We start from the raw sequence: 13,548 nt of genomic DNA, 5'->3' as shown, positions 1-13,548 counted from the left end.
AAAAAGAAGAAGAAAAGGGTTTGACTGCCTCAGCTGTCTAAATTCGACTAACAATTAATATTGCAGGTGCTGGGAAATTTACTTAGACGGTTGATCCCAGGGCACACCTTGATCTACCCTTGAGGCATGGCATTAGGCCTCCAAGTCAATAACTCAGAAAGGAGTTCTTGTGCAGGTGCAAAAAGAATCCACGGATGAATTGCCAAGTGCCTAGTGTTGTACTCCTCCGATTCTGAAGACGATGTCATTGGTCTGGTTTGTGTTAACTTTTGATAAGATTTAATTAGAAATAAAGACTAGAAAAAGTATTATAGAAACAAAGAATTTTTTTAATCAGTAAGGTCTTAGAAAATCATAAATTATTCTGGTGTCTTCCCCCAACTTGTAGTTCCACCCTTGCCAAGTTGTATACATCAAGCTACCTTTGCAAAGTTGGTACATAAAATTCCATCCATATGATTTAATCTTCTGCTGTAGGCAGGAGGAGATAGAGTACGTAAATGTTTTTCACCAAAATGTTCTTTTTGTTTAAGTGATGGGAGAGTGAGGAGTGTCTGTAAATGAGGAGATTTCAAGAAGCTCAGTTCCTCCTTGTAATGTGGTGTGTGTGACAATCACCCTGGCAACAACCCTAATAGCTAAACACATAATAATAATTTCTTCACAGTAAGGAAATAAAATAAGCAGTTAACTCTGGAGCTAATATTATTTTGGAATAGTTTAAAGAGTATAATTTTGGAAGGGAAGAGCACATTTTTGTCAATTTCTTTCTCTTTTGACATTTAACTTAGAGGTTGGGGGTAGATGGTATAAATTACCAGGATCTGAGTTCTGGAACAGGGCCTAGACCCCAAATGTGTTGTATGTCTACCAAGCCCTCAGTTTTGTTTTGTTTCTTTGGCCATGCCATACATTCTGAGGCCTAAGATGGTTTGGGATTTTTTCTTTTTTATTATCTGTTTATTTCACTAGTATCAGGACCCGGTTTTTGGTTGTGCACTAAATCACGAATGTTGACCTATTTCAAATCCTTGTAAATAAAAATAGAGCTATTTTCATGCATCTCTACTTTAGAACTGCAGTTTTTCAAAGAGTGTTGTAGGGTGAACATTATTATTTCAATGAAAATTTTCTCAACACTACCCTAGTCTAGATTTCTTTTTTCTAAAGCCAATAAATAAATTAAAAAAAAAAACAAACTAAAATTCCTTCAAAAATACATTAACAGTGAGTTGGATTATACTGCTAGATGGATCCTTTAGGATAAAAACATAATATTTTAGATCTTCCTTGTTTTTATTGATAAAAAAATTAAGGCTTACTGATGCTAATTAAATAAGGCAAGAACACCATTAACAAATCAAGAAATTAGAATGGAACCAAGGTAATTTGCTTCTAAATCCAGTACCTTTCTTTTACTATTCCATTCTGGTGGACTCCTCCTGGATTATAAACCAGTGTTTTCAAAATATAGACCCCAGGTTCATCTGCATCTTCTATGATGCTTTTCAGGATGTAGCTTCGGATCCACCTCTTGATATTGATTCTGTAGACATGAAATAAGGCACTAGCGTCTGCATTTGTAACAGCCACCCAGGGGATCTGACGCACACTGACATCTGAGAGCACCGCCAACCACGTGGTCGCCGTGCAGACACTTCATCAGTGCTGTCCACTGGCTTCCCGTACATCTCCGTGAGAGCAGACCAAGAGTCCAACCAGAGGCTGATACTGAGCCTCTGACAGAAATAAATAAATAAACACACACAAACAAACAAATAACGTATATGGTTTAATTGATTTAGTCTGGGAAGCAATAGATGGAATATAGGATTTGGTTAACACAAATTAGCTCTCATCCTGAGAACGTCATGCACTAAGTCAAAATCAAAACTGTCGCATCTTACTTCTTTGGAGATGCTGGCAACTAGCATTAAACAGGTTGAAACAGATGTATTTCTCTCTTGCCGGAAGCTGTACTCAGACAGCAATGGTCAGCTCCTCAAGGAATTTTCAGCCAGTGACACTTAATTATATCTAGCCCCAAATTCAGAATTGGTGACATTCTGGGAAAGGACTATTGACTAGCTGAGAAATGACAATGTTGAGGTTCAATATTAATCTTATGATCACCAGGAATAAACTAGTACCTATTTATTTGTGAAAGTTTTGATGCAGTTTTCAAGTGACAATGTTCAGCAAGCATTGGAACAACATTTTTCATGTCAGATTTTGATTTTGTTTTGGTTTTAAGAGAGTGCGGGGTGGAGAAGACGGAGGGGTGCTTCATATTGAAGTTTGATTGAAAACAACCAAGTGCCCGCATGAGTCTACACACAAGACGAGGCCTCAAGTTTTCTCATTTCAAGCCTGAGTAGTTTAGATCATCGGGAAGGCATGTGGGCTGCAAGGCCACAGATTCCAGTCAGTGTCAGTTGCCTTTGTACAGGAGACAATCAAGCAGCAAGGCACACTGTAATTTTTATTTTATGTTTCAAAGGGTTCTTTAAAAAGATTGTATTCTTCCCTCACATTTTCCTTGCCACAGCTGGTGGCTTCTTCCTAAATGGTATATTAGGGCCCATGAGCACTTGATGTCTGTCTTCTCTTACTTGACTGACATGATGTGTGTCAAAATGTAAACAGTCTAATGCAGAAAGCACATGAGTTCAAGGAGAAATTATAAAACTGTTTCTGAAGTGTCTCTGAAGGGCTGTGCTCTGAGAAATTTCAGCCTGTGACCTTCTAGCCTTCACTAATTCTAAGCTTGTGGATTTATAAGGTTGTGCTAATGGCCACGCTAATCTGTAGCCACTGGAAGGACCGAAGTGTTCTCTCTCCCCTACATGAATACAGAGCACTTTCTGCAGTGATTGGAAGCAGGTTATTCACAGCTTGCTAGAGTGAAATTACATTTAAGCCCATTTCAGGTTCTTTTGCTGGTTATTAAAGAACAGTGCATTTCATTTTTAGCACCTTGCTCTAATGAGAGTTCTGTTGTTAATGAAATCATTAGGCATCCGTAATGCTGTCTGCCTCTGTCCAATATACAATTGGATGTAGTCTTGGAATGTTAGAGATGGCAGGAGGCTAGAGTCATAGGACCATTTAGTTAGGTAGGCATGCCTTCACCCCAGTTTTCAGATGTGGTGTTCTCTCTGTAAGTAAGTGTTAAGCAGCCACACATGACAACAGCTAAGCCTGTACTCACTCCTGTGATGCATCTGCAGAACCTCCTCCCCTCCCCCTCAACCCCAATGCCATGGAGCATCCTGCTTTGATGATGGAGGTGGAGAAGAATCTCACGCATCTTGGTGGAGGGAGTCAGACCCCCTTGGCAGGTCTTGTCTTAGAGTTTGCGATTCTTTCCCTCCTCTCTTACTTCCCATATTTACAGGGTGCCAGGTTTGTCCAGGTAGATTGCAAAGGACAGAAGTTTGGACCTGAGTAAGAAAATACTGCTCTCAATGAATTAACGACTAAAGAGTTGTAATTGTGCATCAATAACCTAAGGTAAATATTGAAGGAGATCTTGTGGGGATGGAAAGATGAGATTTCCTTGCAGGCTGATGAAGTACCGTTGCCTGCTTCTCCAGCCGGGCGAAGGATTTCTCCTCCCTCCTCTCTTGCATGCCTACAATACCTCACAGCTAAGGGTCTGGCGCAGAGTGGTCCTCCTCCCCCAGACGTACCATGGCATTTCACACCTCTTATCCTTTACGAGTTTCATTTTTCCAGAGAATATTACATAATGTAATGGACAAAATGACTCCGATCAAACATTCCCTTCACTGTTTCCCCACTCCTGGAAATACAAACACACCTCCCCAGACACACATCCCCACATTCTCTCAGTAACTCTCTTCTCTGTGGGACCATGATGTGTACACTGTGAGCACAATGTACACTAATCCAGTGTGCAGAAATATAGATCATTTTTTGACTTCATGATTCATTCTGGCTTTTTTTGAGTAAGTAATGTGATCATTCAAGCCCAGCTCAAAATACATGGCTGAATAGTTTTCCCAGCCCAAGGGACTGTCTTTTTGTGTCATCGTGCACTTTACAGAGGCACGTTCTTCCTTTCTAAGCTCCTGGTTTCTAAATGACACACCTAGGTATTCCTTCCATCAGGTGGGACCCACAGAATGGAGGCCACCCCGGTGACCCGGTCCACATCGCAAATCGAAACCTAAATCATCTGGCCTTCAGGGTAGAGGCCTCACTGTCAAGGAAACCTCACGTTCACCAATTACAATCCTCCACCTCAGCTTTAGTGAGCTTAACTTACCCTGGAAAATGGACCTGCTCACTTTATGAGGAAATCCCTGGCCTCCTAGCCAAACACGCCTTGTCTGCGTATTGCCGCTTCCAATGCTCTGTAAAATGTGCATCCTGAATCTCTTGGGAACAGAGCCCCACTGCTTGTAGAGTGCTCCACTCCCTCAGTGCATGGGTTGTCCTACCTTGAATACGGGACATCAAACTTGTTACTGAATTTTTTTATTTTTGTCACTTGATACTTGCCTCCTGTTGAAATATATGCACTTATTTCTGAATTTATTTTTATTTATACATTTGCATATGATTGTATGTCTGTAACTGAATAGGACTGGTTACATTAGAGCTTCAGTTAGTAAAAGAAAATAGTAATATATAGCTTCAAATGGAATATTGGAATCATCTCCACAGGTCACCTAAGTCACTACTGACTATTTCTCTTAAGTTGAGGCAATGCTGTTGATGGTTAATTTTGACCATTACATGTGAACTCTTTTTAATTTCACTCTAAACATGACCACCTCATTTCACAGTTCTGGGGAATTATTGTCAGCACTGATGGAAACCCAGAGGGCAGTGGTAGGAGCCGACATCAAGCAGTTGACTCATCATTTCATAGTGGATTTTTACATCATTACCTAATGCATGAATTTCAATGTCAACAGGAAGATAACAAAAATAATTCACATTTGTACAGCATTTTAAATGTTAAAACAAATATTAATTTATTTGATTCTCCCAACTTTATGAGATGATAAACTTGAGTGGCTGAAAAAATACTGTTAATAGATAAATCATTGATGTTTTTTCCATCAGCAGAAGCGAAAAGACCTCTTATATCAAAACATTCATTTGGCCTCAAAATGAGAAATCCTGGTATGTGAATTAGGTTTGATTCTTCATTTTTATTTGTTTGGTTTTTTTTTGGTTTGATTCTTTAGAACTCTGAAGAAACAGCAGAGCCCAGCTACCTCAGATAGAGGCACCAACACCCCGAGACACCGTAGGCAGGGATAATTTCATGCCTATGTCCATGCCTAATTCTTGCTGGTCAGGAGTGGGGGTGGGGGGAGTATGAGTGATGGAAATCCACAGATAATCAACAAACTTCTTTTGCTCGAAGGGTTTGTGCTCTTTCCCCAAGAAGGCTTTTGCCGTGATCTCTACCTAGAAGGAAAAATTGGCTGCTCTTTCTTCTTCTTCAAGCCCCCTTCCCAGCGTGTGGGCATGAGGCTCCCCTCCAGGAGTGTGTGTAGCCTCACCACTGGAGGTCATCTTTTTTTCATCACCATCTGGAGGTCTTTTCCCAGGCACTTTAGTTGCTCCTCCACCTGATTACAATATCCCACTGATCCTGTTTTGCACTCTCTGCTTCTTAACAGGATCTCTCTTTGGTGTCCCAACACCATAAAGAAGTTAATAATGCATAATGAGCTTGGACATCAATAGTTTGAGCTGCAGTGGACTGAAATTACCCTTCTCTTTCATGGCACCAGGAAGGCAGAGTCTGATCATCGGTTCAGTGAATTCCCACGTCAAGACAGACATAGGTGGAAGTTTTGTGAACAGTAAGCACATGAGCACAGGGCACCGCCAATGCACCTTTCTTCCTCTTGCTATTCATCTGGAAAAATGATAGCTTTGCATCTGTCCTTGAAAAACCAGCAACTAATAGCCTGGAGAAACTACCTTTGTCTTGTAAAATGCACAATAAAATCTTTGCTGTTCCCACATAAATTCAGGTTGTCTTGCATTACCTTTGGTTTTGTGTTTCTTAATAAATTATGATTCAGAATTTATAGATGCTAACTACTGTATATAAAATAGATAAACAACAAGGTCCTACAGTACAGCACAGGAAACTATATTCAATACCTTGTAATGGCCTATAATGAAAAACTATGAATAGGGATATATATACATATATATAAATGAATCTTTATGCTGTACACCAGAAATTAACAAAGTACTGTAAATTAACTATACTTCAATAAACAAATATATAATTAATTTTTTTATCTCTGTTTTTTTTAATTGAAGTATAGTCAGTTTACAATGTTTCAGTTTCTGGTGTATGGCATAATGTTTCAATCATACATTGCACATACATATATCCCTTTTCATATTCATTTTCATTATAGGTTACTGTGAGATATTGAATACAGTTCCCTGTACTATACAAAAGAAACTTGTTTTTTTAATCTATTTTATACATAGTGGTTAGTATCTGCAAATCTCTAACTTACAATTTAAAAAAATTTTTTTTAACTTAAAAAATATATGATTAGCATGCCTAGACACATTTTCACACTGTTAAACACATCTATTTTCCTTAGATATATAAGAGAGTCATTGCTTAGGTATGTCAGGAGCCTCCAAAACATATTCCTTTTTTTATTTTAATACACTAATAGAAGGGAAAAGGGTGTCTGTTCTATGAATTGCTTCCTTGGAGAAGTAAAACACACACACAAAAGCTAGTATTTATTAAATGAATACATGAATAAACTAATCCTTTAAAACAACTCGGGTACATGGACAAAACATTTGATCTGGGGAAAGGACAAGAAGTAGGAGGCAATCTGGGATCAGCATTTGCTCCAATGAGTGTAATTATTGTGTAAATTGTGGCTCTTGACAAAAATCTCTGAGTCCTGTTGAGATGTTGTTAATGCCCCAGGAAGAAGCCTGCCTTCTCTAGCGTGATTGCTTACAAAGATGCTGCCGCCTCCTTCCTCCTTTTCCCACAGGAGATGGGCAATTTGCCAGTGTTTCATTTTCAAGTGCCATTGTTCACCTAGAGCTTTAGGAAAAGCTCCTGCTTTTTATTGTTAATCCAAATCTAAACGATGACCATTTGAAAAAAAAAAATCTTGAAACATTTTACAACAAATTTATTAGGCACTGACATTTAACCACGATGACACAAATAGCTCTGTCACTTGTTTTTTAACTTAACAAGTAATTTAGTAATTTATGCAGCCTCGGAATTACTTTATTGGTTTGTGAAATCTCCTTCTATGAGTAATTCATGGGAAAATTATAAATCTACGGCTGCTTCTGCAACACCTTTCCAACATTCATTCCATTAGTTACGATTCTGACAACAAAGCAACCCGGTAATGTTTATTGCGTAATTCAATCCCTCGAATGTCATATTTTACATTGTATATATATAGGACACTGCAGAAGAACGGTCCAATTGTCCTACATTCTAAGGGAATTAGACACATTTATTCATTAAAGAACTTGAAGAATAGGTTAAAGATGTTAATGATTATTGAATGTGAGCTCATGCTGGGACCTTATGTGAATTAGGTTTGGCAGTCTTGGATTAATTCTTCATATTTAACACACGCTACACATTCAGGGGGTAATTTCCTGTGTTTTATCATAAAGACTGAAGCAAGATCAAAATGGATGCCAGAATTTGAAACGGTTCTGTGCAAAAATGGGAAGCAGGTAATCCTTGCTTTTATCAACCCTTTGCACAGCCCTTTGAGCATGTGTCCTCGTCCTGGTCCTCCCTTCACTTGTCATGGTCTGCCCACCTCCCAGCACTTGGGGTCTGTCACTTGGCCAAGTCCCCCGCCGTGACAGCGTCCTTCTGCTCCCAACCTTTCCTATTCCCTTCGCTTTCAGTTCAAAAATTTCCTACAAATGTTACACTCTTTAAGAGTCCCTTCTAGTCTAGAGAACAAGAACATTGATTTGTGTTTAGGAGTTAATAGCTGGTAGTAGCTATTAATGTGACACCCTTCCACATATAATTTGCATTTAAACAGCTGCCTTGAACTGAAAGAGTTTGGAGAAGGCTGAGGATTTCAGACTCTGAGGCAGGGCCAATGAGAGTTATTTTTTTGTCACCAAGCCCTTCCCAGTGCCTCTCAGGTGTTTAATCCGTCTATGAGACATGAGGAGGGAGAAAACTAAACACAGCTCTGATTTGATTCCCAGCTCTGACAATTACTAGCTCTGTGACCTTGAGCTAGTTCTCCAGTGTCCTCAATCATAAAATAGGGCTAATAATGTTTTATGAAGACTAAATGAGTAAGATAGCAAAAACTCCTGAAGGTTTAACATTATAAGAATGTCAGTTTAAAATCTTTTGGTTACAAATGACAGACATTCAACTCAAACCACATATTCTGATAGGGTAGAAATGTGTTGTTGTTTAGAAATACATATTTTTAGCAAGCAAAGGCAGGGATTCTGACATGGGTGGTAATTGATCATACTTCCACGAACACTATCCTAGGGAGTCCAAGGAGTGTTCCACAGACCTGAAAAAATGAGAGGCAGGAGATGTCAGAGAATGTAGTGGTCCAGATCTAAAATCATCTGAAGTTAAGGGTGACAACCTCAATAAACCATAGAGAGTACAGACGAGATTGAAAGGTCATGCCGAAAGTAAATCTAACTATACACTAAATCTCTAAGGACTTGAGAATAATCTTTGACAACAGAGAAAATTAAGGATTTTTTTTAAATATATAGAAATTAACTGAAATCGGGGAAGACCATTGGAGCCACTAGTGGTAATCTGATAAAAGGAGCAGAAAATGAAAGCGGTGCCAGAAGAGTGGAGATGAAAAAATGCAGTCCCATTTTTCTTTAAAGAGCCCAAATTGGATTCTTCCAGGTATAGCACAACGAATCTTGGTGTCAATCTTGAGAGATTATGAAATTGGGATGTTGAATGAAAGATGTCTAAGAACTTAATGGAGAACATGGTACTCATCGAGGACCTGTGTCAGTTTCCTAAGAACTAGTCAGATTATTTCTACTTTTGATAGAATTACCAGATTGGCCAATTTTATATGACCAGGAAAAATTGGACATGCAGCGTGTCTGGAGTTCAATTGTCCATGAATCTACCATGAGAAAGAATAAAGAAAACAGTTAACTATCAGTCAGGAAAAGCTTTCCCTTTCTCCCTGTCAAGTTCAGTGACTGAGAGGGCTGTGAATGAAATCAACAAAAGACAGATTAACAAAAGGCAAGACGTGTAACTTTTCCTACTATCTTACGTACACAGGAATTCACAGAAAAGAAGCATAACTCAAAGAGTTTGGGAGCTTATCTACCAATCTAATAAAGGAAAGGTGATTTAGGCTTCAAGGGAAAATAATAAGGGTTATTTCAAGGTCTGTTTCACAAACTTCTCTTGGTGTTGACTGTCCTCTTCTCGGTTAGGGGGTTGGGAAAGTGAGGGATCAGGGGAGGAATATCCTCTGTGAGAACTATTTACCACTCTGTAGGTAGCTGAGAGATGTACAAGTGTTCTCTTTTCTGGTAGAGGTTTCAAATGTTTTCCCCTGAATTCTGCGGGGTGGTGGTGGTGGAGATTTGCCTCCATTTGTAATTCATTTCAACATTCCTTTTCTCCATATGAATTTGGGCTTTTTGAATTTTTCTTTAAACTGGTTCCCTTATATGCATGGTTCTCTCAGTTAGTGACTAGAATAAAGCTTAATCACATGATCATTTTACATCCAAAGGAGAGTCACACTTTTACCATTTTTTTAAGTGTCTTTCAACAGTGAAATCACTTGTTGTGTAGGATTGGAAAACTCCACTGTATATTCTTGAGAAAATGAGTGATAAAGAAAAATAATGCCTTAGTATTTTTAGGAAAGCAGTTTTTATTTTGCAGAACCCCCAACAATTTTAGAAACCCCCAGGGATCTCAGAATCATATTTTGAGAACTACTGCTTCACAGTTTTAAGAAGAACTGTCTCATTCAACACAGCCAATGAAAAGGATTTTTATTTAGAGTCAAGTCAAAAAGATGGTGTTAGGAACCTAAAATGTGTCTGATAGAAAAGTTTAAAGAAATTGAACAATACATTTAGTAAAGAAAAGATAAAATTGAAGGGACTAGGATATTAATATTCAAATGTTTTAAAGGCTTAACATAGAAGACTGACATTTCTCATGCAAAGGTGGAGTTTGATTCCTTTTGCCTTGAATTAAGTGGAAATTTAGTGACTTACTCCTCGTGAATAGATAGATGAAAAAGTGACACTGAATAATGTTCCAAATCTAAGGTCCTACAAGATGATACAGCTTACCTAGTTGTGTCTCTGGACAACCATCCTTGAGATCTAGCCACCATTTTGTGAGGAAGAAAGCTTAGGTCACATGGAGAAGCCACGTGTAAATGTTTTGGCCACCAGCACAAGCTAAGGTCGAAGTCAACAGCCAGCATCAACCACTGAGACTGAGTGAACAATACTTCAGCAGCCAGTCTTTGCATCATCCCAGCTAAAGCCGAGTAAAGCAGGGATAAGCTGATGACTGCCAAGTTCTGAGCAACTTGCAAATCCATAATCAAAATATATGTTGTTGTTTGTAGCCACTAAGATTGGTGGTGGTTTGTTATGAAGCAAGAAATATCCAGAACAAAAAAGCAATTACTTCTTGAAGGGTTATCTCTAAATTTTTGGTGACCATTACATGGAGACCAACATTGGTGGATTGTATACAGACTTTTCTAATGACAATCTATTCAAAAATACAATCATAGAATGAGCACATTGAACGTTCATTATTTTTTATTTTCTCTGTGAGGAGATGTGGACATAGCAAGATCAAATGCCTCACTTCTCTGCTCCTTAATGGCTCAGCCAGAACTAAAATCAAAGAAGCCTGAATCTCACTTGATTTCATTTCCCACTAGTCCATTTTTATTGGAAAGTCTTGGCTTCCCTACCTCCAGAGCTCTTCAAAGAGACGACTTCCTACTTGTCAGGAGTATGACATAAAGGAGTACAAGGTTGGATGGAGCATTTGACTTGATGATATATAAGCACCTTTCCAACACCAAGAAGTTATGACTGTCTTAAAAAAGACATGTGTTTGACCTATGAGAAATAACAGTCTTCTCTATTCTGCACCACTTAGACTTCTCTGGGGTCTCTGTCTCCCAGACTAGTAATTCATATAGATAGATAGGTAAGTAGATAGATAGATAGATAGATAGATAGATAGATAGATAGATAGATAGGTAGGTAGGTAGGTAGATAGATAGATAGATAGATAGATAGATAGATAGGTAGGTAGTAGATAGATAGATAGATAGATAGATAGATAGATAGATAGATAGATAGATAGAATTTTAAATATTACAGTATTTTAGTTAATTTTCCCTCAAAGAGACTGAGAACTGTAGCACGCATCCATGTGTTCACCGATTCATTCAACTGATAGTTGTCAAGAGCCCAGATGTGCTTCAAGTTTTTGGACGTGTAAGGAACTAAGGCTATTTAACTTCATTTAATCCAATCCAAATTCTCCCAAGTATATTTCCATCTTACTTAATTTTTATACTTATTCTATTTTTCTTAATGCTAATTTTTACATGTTTGAGAAAGGTTAAGAATTATTTTGCTCTTTATCCTTAAATTACAGATTAATCGAAAACATTAAAAAATGGGAATATATCATGATCCTAGAAGGGTGTAGGAACTTTGTTACAAGGCTACATTGGTGAGCTGGAAATATTTAATTGTCGCTAAGTGGACTATTTGCTTTCTTTTTCCATGATTGTAGCTAAAATATATGAGATGCTTCGAAAAAAAACTAAAGCAAAAGGCAAATATTTTCCCGAAGAAAGAGCATTCTAATGTTAATGGCTGTTTCTATACAAAATGTTGAGGACAGCAATACCAGGTATGGTTGGGAGGGCAGATCTGTCACCAAACTGCCTAGGTTCACGTCTCAGTCTGCGCATTTCTTTATTCTTACCTAGGGTGAGTTACAAAGCTCTTCACGCTCTCTTCATTTGTAAAAGGGGATGATCATAATAGTACCAATTTCATGACGGTTACAATGATGAAAGTAGTTAAGATTCCTACCAGTACTTAGAACAATGCTTTGCCCCATGTTTGTGCAGTATAAGCATTTGTTAATTAAAATGTGAACATGTAATAATACTTTAACAATATGCCTCTTTCTTGTGATTGATTACAAAGCTCAGTTTTGTATAATCACATGATATTTTCTTTGAAAATGGATGAATAAATGGCTTTAGAATTAATTTAGGCATAACAGTAAACTGTCCATTTACTTCTCTTTCTATTTTTAAATCCTCTAAAACTTTGGAACTCGGATGATGTACTATCACCATAGAACGCAATTAAACGTAATCTACACTGTCTACTTAATATCTCGTTAAACTTAATTTTTATCTTAGGTTCTTTGCTTTGGAGATTTTGTGAAAACTTTCATCACTCTAGGGGTGGAGTGGGGATATGTTCATAAAGTTTCATAAGATTTTCAGTATTACCATTCACTCATTTTTAATCCACCTAAATTTAAACATTTTTTGTAGTGTAAAATAGGCATCTAGATTTATTATTATTCATATAATAAGTCAATTTTCCCAACATCATTTATTAAGCCAACCATATACAACAGTGTCTGTATCCTCGTCATACACCAAGTGTCCATATGTTCATGGGTTTATATCTGGGCTCTTGAATGTAACCCATTCATCTATTTCTTTTTTCTTTTCCCGTGCCTTACCACACTTTTAATCTTTATTGATATATAGTAATAGACCTTCTTTACTGAGCAATATGTATCATTTATGATGATAATTATAAGCTATAGAGTGTAATGAGAATGCTAATTTAAAACAAAGAAACAAAAGTGAAAGGAATCCAGTCACTGAAAAGTGAAGTAAGTCAAAAAGAATAAAATAATGCCATTTGCAGCAACATGGATGGACCTAGAGATTGTCATTCTAAGTGAAGGAAGCCAGAGAAAGAAAAATATCATATGATATCACTCATGTGTGGAATCTAAAAAGAAAAAAGAGAACACTAATGAACTCATCTCCAAAACAGAAACAGACTCACAGACATAGTAAACAATCTTACAGGTTACTGGGAGAAAGTGGGTGGAAAGGAATAAATTTGGAAGTTTGAGATTTGCACATGTTAGCCTCTATATATAAAAATAGATTAGAAAACCAAGTTTCTTCTGTATAGCACAGGGAATTCTATTCAATGTCTTATAATAACCTTTAATGAAAAAGAATATGAAAATGAATATATGTTTGTATATGCATGACTGGGACACTGTGCTGTACATCAGAAGTTGACACATTGTAACTGACTATACTTCAATAAAAAAAAAATGTGGTTGAACATTGATACTCACATGAAAAGCTTATTAATTCTCAAAGTGAAACTATTGTTAGAATTACAAGTCTAATCTCCATGAGACTGACCATATGTGACATTCAGACAGCTGTTTTA

General features: G+C 37.5%; 1 long non-coding RNA gene across 1 annotated transcript in view; it reads left to right on the top strand.

Moving 5' to 3' along the window:
- Positions 1–6,007, top strand: part of LOC106729483 — a 299,753-nt gene extending 293,746 nt beyond the window's left edge. Inside the window, exon 6 of the long non-coding RNA XR_004323422.1 lies at positions 5,664–6,007. This is a non-coding gene — a long non-coding RNA (uncharacterized LOC106729483). The remainder of the gene's footprint in view (positions 1–5,663) is intronic.
- Positions 6,008–13,548: the final 7,541 nt, after the last annotated feature.

This window comes from Camelus ferus, chromosome 1, assembly GCF_009834535.1.
Source record: "Camelus ferus isolate YT-003-E chromosome 1, BCGSAC_Cfer_1.0, whole genome shotgun sequence".
NCBI classification, from domain to species: Eukaryota; Metazoa; Chordata; class Mammalia; order Artiodactyla; family Camelidae; genus Camelus; species Camelus ferus.
Note: the sequence above shows the minus strand (reverse complement) of the source record. Positions and strands in the feature narration are given on the sequence as shown.